Below are 8,982 nucleotides of genomic sequence, written 5' to 3' on the forward strand. Positions count from 1 at the left end.
AAAAAATCAAAATAAATCAGATACAAGATTATTTTCTCGTTTTATGAAAATAAGCTGCGTGGTCATATATTTAATATAAAAATGCTAATATAGATGAATATATGCTTTATAGAGGTTTTACATGTTAATAACTTTTAAATATTTTATTAACATCTTAAAATAATAATTCAAAAGTTTTGGTTTAATCTTCACAATGTATTGTAAAAGGTTAAATTCCGGTTCGGGAAAGTTGCTTGCATGTCATTGTGAATTCATGCAAAATGCATCAAAAACATACTGAAATATCAGATTGAAAAAAGTCAGTAGTATCTAATTGTTCTTATCCCCCAGTTTCAATATTTGATATAATTATTTTTAGCATATTTTCAAGTATACACATAATAATAGCTGACCCATGCATGCACTTACCATATGTGTATTTAAGTACACATAAATTTACACACTTTAACTGACATTTTGCTGAATGGCATCCATCAACAAAAATGCCGTAAAGATAGCCAAACATGCGTTTTTAATAATCACAAAATCGCCAATGGTTTGTTGATTTTGGGGTGGAAGTGAGGATATCAGTACCAAAATTGCTCTGCAGAGTAGTTTTTTTTTCTTTTTTTTTTTTTTTTTTTTTTTTTTTTTTTTTTGAAAATATTTATAGAAAACATAAAAATAATCAACCTGTCAACCTACTAATAAAAAAACACATATATTTTAACATATAAATGAATCTATAGTTTTAATGTTTATATGTTCAGTTTTAATAAAAATAACACTTAAATTAATAAACTTGGGCATTAAATAAATCGTTACATGATAACATTTGAATCAAGGATTAATCTTGTACAATAAAGAGTATTTTATCTCTGAGTAAAATAGTATGACAAATATTAAAACTCTAATTATTTCTAAACTAATTTTGTTCTATGCAGACAAAAATCACATTTGGAATAAAGTTCATTGCAACTAGTTTTAAATATCAGTAAAGTACTAAATGTATAAACTGAGTGTAAATGCAGAAATTTTTTAAAACTTTCTCCATTCTTTGAAGACTTTCATTAATGATTAGTTAAGAATCAGTTTATGTAATTTTTTCATGAACTATAAATTATTATGACTACACATGCTTCATTAAAAACAGTCAAGAAAAAACTTTTAATACTTTTAATAATAAGCAATTCTGTTCATACGTACTTTCAGAAGCAATTTAATGAAATACTTTACATTAAAATGCTTTCTTTATCTGACAGTATGGTTTATATGAAAAAATCTGGTAAGTTTACAATTGGCTGCCCCTTGTTTTTTTTCCCGCGATTCTTTTTTGACGGCAGGCAGGCACAATTTCAAGATGGCCGCTAGACAAAACCAAAATAAGGGTCAAAGAATTGCACAAACTCAGTGTCCATGTACACATTGATCTATTACACTTAAAATAACATCAGAGAATTGCACAATCTAGGCATTGTGCACTGCCTTAACACTGTTTATGTACACATTGATCTCTTTTCCCTTTAAAAAAATCAGGAAGCTAAACAAAGTTAAAACTATCATGGTAGCCAGAAATGGGGTTTCATCCCCAAATTTGAACAAAATTTATTGTTAATCAAAGGAGCATCTAATTCTACAGTAGAGTGAAAAATTTGATGTATACACCACACTTCCTTGTATGAAATATTAAATTTACACATTTATCCTGCATTTCATTTAAACTTATTTTCTCGAATTTCATCATAGATATATTTCTTATTCAATTAATTCAGTTCTCACTCAGTGACAAGGCAAAAATGCGTAAAACCTCAAAATACTTTTATTAAAGCTATAGAAAAATATAAAATAGCAAATATAGTTAAAATAATTTTTACAATTAAAATTAGAGTTTCTACGCAAAAATAAGCAATTTGGCCAGCAGACAAGAAGGCAGATTTTTCGGTGCACAAAACTGAAAGTTTACTTTCGATCTCACTCGGCAAAAAGACACTGAAAGTGCAGAAGCTGATTTAATTCACTATTTTGCTAAGTTTCAAATCTAAACAAATATGGCTGCTATGGTAAAAAAAAAAAAAAAAAAATTAGGCTTAGCCGTACCTAAACAACTTTTAAATTGTTGATAATTCTATAAATATTGCATGCAGATTAACTAAAGGCATTAAAACCTTAACTGGAAGATAACAGCATAATTCAATCATCTTTAAAGCAAAAAATGCATAATTTATCAACATATAAGACTAAAAAAAAAGCGAGCACAGAGTCAAGTAACATATTGGATATATATATGTGTGTGTAACATTGTTAAATTGCATTCGATAGCGGTCAAAAAGGATATTTTCATTGAAATATGACACCTGAAAATTTTTACGATTACAATACTTCCTTTAATTTGTACAAGGAACTAAAAAATAATTTGTCTTGGATATAGTATATAAATCTACTAGTTACTGATAACGTTTTATTTTGGCTAAATAGCAATCTCTAAAAAATTTCATTTAAATAAATCAGTATGGTATGGCACTGCATATAGTTTGATTAAATGCTAAGATGCCCAATACAAAACCTTGTCAGTGTAATATTTTATGCACATGCTTAACATTTTGCTATAATGCAACAAAATTCATTAAATGTCTTAATATTGTATTAGATATATGATAGGATCTTAATCTTCAAATTTCATTTAATATTATATTAGATCTACAATAAGATCTTAATCTTCGAATTTATTTCGTTTTCTCATTCAGTGATATTTTGACATTCTCATATGGTGTTACATTTGCTATACACATAATACCATATCAATCATTAAAAAGTTGCATTATAAACATTTCCTTATTTTAAGAACTAGACATAAATTTCAACACATTTTTAACATCTTTATTTTATACACAATGTTCTTTCACAACCATTACTTTTTAAAAAATTCAACATTTGCTTTAAGAATAAATAATGATTGACAGCATCACAATGGTATGTTTTGTAGTTGAATGTAAATTCACTTATGTGCATCGAGGTGACATTTTCGAAAATGTGCTCCTAGATAGTCCTTTCGCTTAAATGATTTCAAACAGTAGGGACATTTATGTGGACGTTCTTCCAAATGTGCTCGTTGATGTCGCATTAAAGTATCTTTTCGGAGTGTTATATAATCACATTGTTGACATTTAAAACGAGTGAAAAGCATGCCTGTAAAAGCCAAGAATACTGCCATTACATATACGTTTTTCATAAATATTATAAAAATTTTAAAGAAAAGATAGTTCATATTCAAAATACCATGAAGGATAAGTTTATAAGATATCTCAGTGTATATTAAAATTATCCATCTCATTGTTCATATTAAAATATGAACACTGAGAAACTAATAAGCAATAATCACTGATGTTTAAAACAACAAACTAATAATCATAAAAAATGTCTTAATTATAATAATAAACAAGTACTTTTACCTTGAAATTAGTTTTTTAAATTTCAAGTTCATATATCATTAACTGTCACAAAAATACATTTGTCTGAATCATAATAATATAAGAATAAAACAAAAACCATATCTCAATTAAAACATTCATGAATGTGGCAGTAATTATGTTCAAAACATAATTAGTAACTATATTGCATTCTACACTTTTCTTATAGGGCAGTGAAAAAGATGAATATCTTCGAAGTGGCCAAGTGTTTGGCTCTAGACCTCTAAAGTTCTTTGAAAGGCTGGTAATGTTTTCTTTCTTCCAAGCAAATAGTACAGTCCTTTTCTTCTAATAGAGACACATTTCAAGATAATATTTTTGAACATACATATATGGTTTGTTAGCATAGTGAATTAAACAACTTTAACTAGTAGTAATTTTTTATTCCTTTTTGAAACATTAAAGAGATGAAGAGGGATCTGTACATGTTTGGCCTCAAAATTGATAGTCTTGACTAAAATCTACGCCAAATAAAAGGTTTTTGTTTTGCTAATTTTATGATTTCTTTATTTATAATAAATTATATAATTTAGTATGAATTATATAAATACATTTAATGCTGTTGTAATTATTAGTTTAGAAGATTATGTTACATAACTGTGATTTAAATGTTTTTACTTGCCTAATAACTTGTGAAGCAAATAGTATTTGGGAAAATGTGATATGTATAGGAAAATAATGTAGTACAAAACAAATTTATTTACACAATAGACATTATATATCGTTTTGGAAGCAGCACAAAATAGGTTGAGCATTAAATGTGAATGTTAAATTTCTTAAATAAATCAAAATGTATAGATAAATAAATACATAAATAATTACCTTTTAATTATATTTAGGCTTACCTTTGGTAAAAGAAGAAAAAAGTGAAAATTGCAGTCATTTATAAAAATGAACTATTTTTAACAGAATGTAAAAAATATTTTATGAATAAACTAAAAAATAAATCAACTCGTGCAATTTTATTTCCAGGTCTTTTTTTCTTCAAAAAAAAAAACAGTTTCACTTCAATTTAAAAATTTATTTATTTATAAAACAAGGTGCTGGTATTACTGTAATGAACGAAGTAAACTTCTGTCAGATTCCCATAAATGTGATGACTAGAATTATAAATAAATAAAAGATTAAGCTTCTCTCACAAATTAATTTTTTTAAGGGAAAGAATTCTCTAAATTTTTTTAAGTATCTTACAAAATCAGTGTAGCCATTTTTTAATCATTAAATTAAACTTATTCCTATCCTATTAAATTACTTAAAATAATTAAGTCAATATGAAATATCATAAAATGAAAATGCACACCATAGTTCTTTACACTGTTCACATAAAAACAGATACAGAAAAAGTGTACTGTTAGTCTGAAATAAATTCTGTAAATCAGCATTTCTCAAAATGGGAAAATACCACACACATCCTTAGAATGTTAGAATTATCTAGTAGTCATTAAATATCGAGGGATAAAGTAAACAAGTTTCAGAGGTGCCAAGAGGGCAGTAAAACTACAAAATAAAATAGACACAATTTATTTGATAACTTGGAACATTATAAAGAATAACATCAGTTTTTTCATTCTTTCCAACAATCTCCCCCCTAATCAATACTAAATCCAATATCATATTTGATTAAATGAAATTTTAGTGCTGCATGTTAATTTAAAAAAAAATAATAATAATTAAAAACTCGAGAAATCGTTGAACATACTGATTTACAATGCCTATAAACAAATAATAATATTAATTTTTATATGCTACCTCCATTAATCCATTCCATTGATTAAATAATAAAATATTCTTTCTATTGAAATACTAACGGTAATGTGTGTATGTATTATTAAGCTTAAAATATGTTATTCAATTGCTTCTATTGATAATATTTTGCAAAAATAATAGTAAATTTTATATGAATGGATCATTTGTTACATAATGAATGGATTAAATTACATACTAGTTTATGATTACATAATATGTAAATCAAATGTATGTCATACATTTGTAGACATATAAAAGAGGTATGGGATGTTAGAAAGGGGGAACATGATTTCAATCACAGGCGCAATAACCTGAAAGTTAGTTAATGTGCATTTAAAAATTACAATCCATTCATGAAGTTTAACTCATTAGTCAAAAAAATTTCATCAAATCCTCTGCGTCTTTTTTTTTTAATCGAATATGTTAATAATATGTTTTAATTACATAACAAATTCAAATAATAGTAAAAATATTCAAATTAATTTAGATATGATAATTTCTAATTTTTAGCTTGTATACAAAATCTTAAACAATTGTAAAATTGCATTTATGAAAAAAGTATATATATATATATTTTCTTCTACATTCCATGTTGCATGTATTTTTAATATAAAAGATTATTCATAAGTTTTTTAAATATTAAAAAACTTTTTAACATAAATTATGCAACTAGAACCAAACTTTATTATATTTAAATAAATTCATTAGCTAGTCTATATTTTAGAATACTCCTTCGATTATCGCCAAGTTGTTGTTTCATTTACTGTAACCTGAGTAGTTAAATGTTATGGAAACCCTATTATGACGTAATTGGTTATGTGATTGCGGCGAGTTTGATTGATGGAAAAATATTTGTAAATGCTTATTTTATGTGTTGGATGTTGGTTAGGAAGTACGTTGCTTATTTTGTTCTTTACATCATAAAATACCTACTGGTGGTACGATTAATCTGAAGTTTCTGTACACTTTAGAACAATTGGGAAAGAAAACATTGATTGACTGGTTGTAAATGATTTAATTGTCTTTGTTCACCTCTCAGTAAATTACGCAGTGAGATTTAAGGATTTGGAAACCACAGCTCGTATCAAACACTATTGAAGGTATGTGGGGTGTAATAAAGGGGATTTTTGAAAGAAATGCGATCCAACAGTCCAGCAGTACGGAGATTATTTTTCATTTTTACTTTTGTGAATTATCTGGAGACGCTAGTATACAGATTTTAGTTTAGATAATTTAAATAATTTTTGAATGCTGTTAAGGAATTTTGTGTGTCTCACATACCAAACAGAAATTTTTAAATAAGGTAAGTCGATATTTCCTTTTTGTATTGCGTAGATTACATAACATGTATTTCTATTCTTATGTTATTAGCTTCTTGATCTTAAATGCAGTTTGTTGAGATTATATACATTAATTATGTTTTATTACATTACGTTTTGGACACAATTTTACTGGGGAGGGCATTGGACGTAAGCAGGAATAGTGCCAAAAGAAATCGCCGAGGGGTACCCTGAAATATATATTTACCCATTAATTTTCTTAAACATATATCGCAAATGCTAAATGTATGCACCTTTGCTAGTACAGCAAATGTCTACACATTATTGGAGGATTCATTGGGACATATTGAAAAGCAGGCTAATGCCACAGTTGAGGAAAATAATAATGATTACTTCTTTTAATATGACAATTATGTCCAGCTCACTGCCATTGATACTGTTTGCAAGAGTGTCTTGGTCAAAATTTACCATAAAAATCTAAAAAATTGCATGAGTATCTCGATTACTTTGTCACTATGGTAGACAGGATATGCAAAACAAAAGTATCTTAGTGCTGTGGTGACCACAATCTTCTTCCATACACCTGTTTCTTGTAAAAGTAAAAAACGAGTCTTTCTGCCTCCAATCTTCACAATCTCCAGAACTTCTGCAACCAAATCACTAATGCTATACTTCAAGTTGCTCATGATGTACTCGCTCGTGTGAGATGAAATGAATTATCAGATAAATGTCTACTATATCAATAAAGGCAAATATATTGCGCATTTATGAAAACATAATAAAGCATTGTTTGTCCTTAATTTAAATAAAATAAAATTTGCTGTAGGTCGCATATTTTGTGTGTAATAAATTTTTAAAGTGTTTCATAGAATTTTTAATAATCCAGCATAGTGATTTACATAAAATGTATATAACATAAGATAAATGTAATTCGGCAAAGCTCAATTCTAAAATCATATAATTGCTAGTATATACAAATGATAAATCTGAAATAATTCCAGCTTAGCATCTCTATTAAATTACTACTAGTTTTTAAACTGATTCCTAACTTAACAAAATCAGTGATTTAGATCAACTTATTAAATCAGCAGCTATTGAATATTGCATATTAGGAAATATATCATTTCAGTTGTGAGGATTATTACATTGCATGAGCAAACAAATAAAGTTTCGAAGGAGATGGCAGGACTGTGGTACTTCAATTCTCCATCAATTTGAGAATAGTCACCATGACAGATAACAGAAATTCCTTCTAAAATCAACTAAAGTTGATTTGTTAAGTTGCAGGTAGTCAATATTAAAGATTCATGCTAATCATAATACATAGCAGAGAATAAAATTATGATTAGATCTGAAAATTGGTCACTTTATAACTCTTTGGTTTGCTTACTATTGTGTAAAGTAAATAAATTAAATACAAAGCAATCCTTATGCAGTATAACATTAAATATCTTATTTTCTGAATGATTTAATTGAAGTTTCATATACTCATGTATGAAATTTTATAAAATTCCTAATAAATTATCCCCCCTCCAAAAAAAAAATAATAAAAAACAAGATATCTTGTGATTAGCAAATTTGAACTAATTTTAATGGATTTTTTTTCCTGTGTAGTTTTATTTAATTACATAGTGCTGTGTTTTTAATAACTGAATTGTAAACATGGTGACTAAACATTCATGTTTTATTGCCTGATACAACCTGAAAAGATTAAAAAATTGATTAAAGATAATTAATCAGATTATCTTTGATCATCAAGAGATTGATTTAATTAAAGATATGAGATTTAAATTATGATAGTTTTGGAACTTATGTTTATTTTATATTTTATGTGGTATTCATTCTACCCATTGAGTGATTTCAGCACCTGATGGTAACAGAAATTGACTGATAATTGAGTTTTCATTGTCCTAAGTCTTCATTGTCATTTGCTATTAAAAAGCAAATATTTTTCCCCTAAGTAATTAGTTGAAATTACAAAAAATAATTCCAAAACAAATTCAAAACACAATTGTATACAATAGAAAAAATTTGAAAACTGGTTTCAGAATTTCTTAGATCAATAATAAACTACTAGAGGGGGGGGAACTTCAAAATGATTTCTTAAAATTTACCTACTTTGAAACATGTTTTCACATACATGTCCTTAATTGTTTAAATAATAATGAACTGACACATAGAGAATGAGAAACATATAATTATTCTACAATAGGAAGAATGTAAAATAGTTATGCTTTAAATACAATTACAATAGTTACATTTAAAAGAGTAATACCATATCTCTACATGGAGAATAAATGGACAAATGCAAATCAATTAATAATTAATCAATCATAAATTGTTTACTGAAAGTAAAAATTGGGAATCAAGAACTTTGTTAAAGAGGCACACAAACATCAAAAATATTTTTGCATCTTAGATTCATAAAAAAAAGCTATCGTAAATTAAAATATAGCAATAAGCAATTTTCTCTTAAACTGGATTTCTACAGAAATTGAAAGTATGAGTTG

This window comes from Stegodyphus dumicola, chromosome 2 (genome assembly GCF_044657685.1).
Source record: "Stegodyphus dumicola isolate Sdum_Otavi_A_Nest chromosome 2, ASM4465768v1".
In the NCBI taxonomy this organism is placed as follows: Eukaryota; Metazoa; Arthropoda; class Arachnida; order Araneae; family Eresidae; genus Stegodyphus; species Stegodyphus dumicola.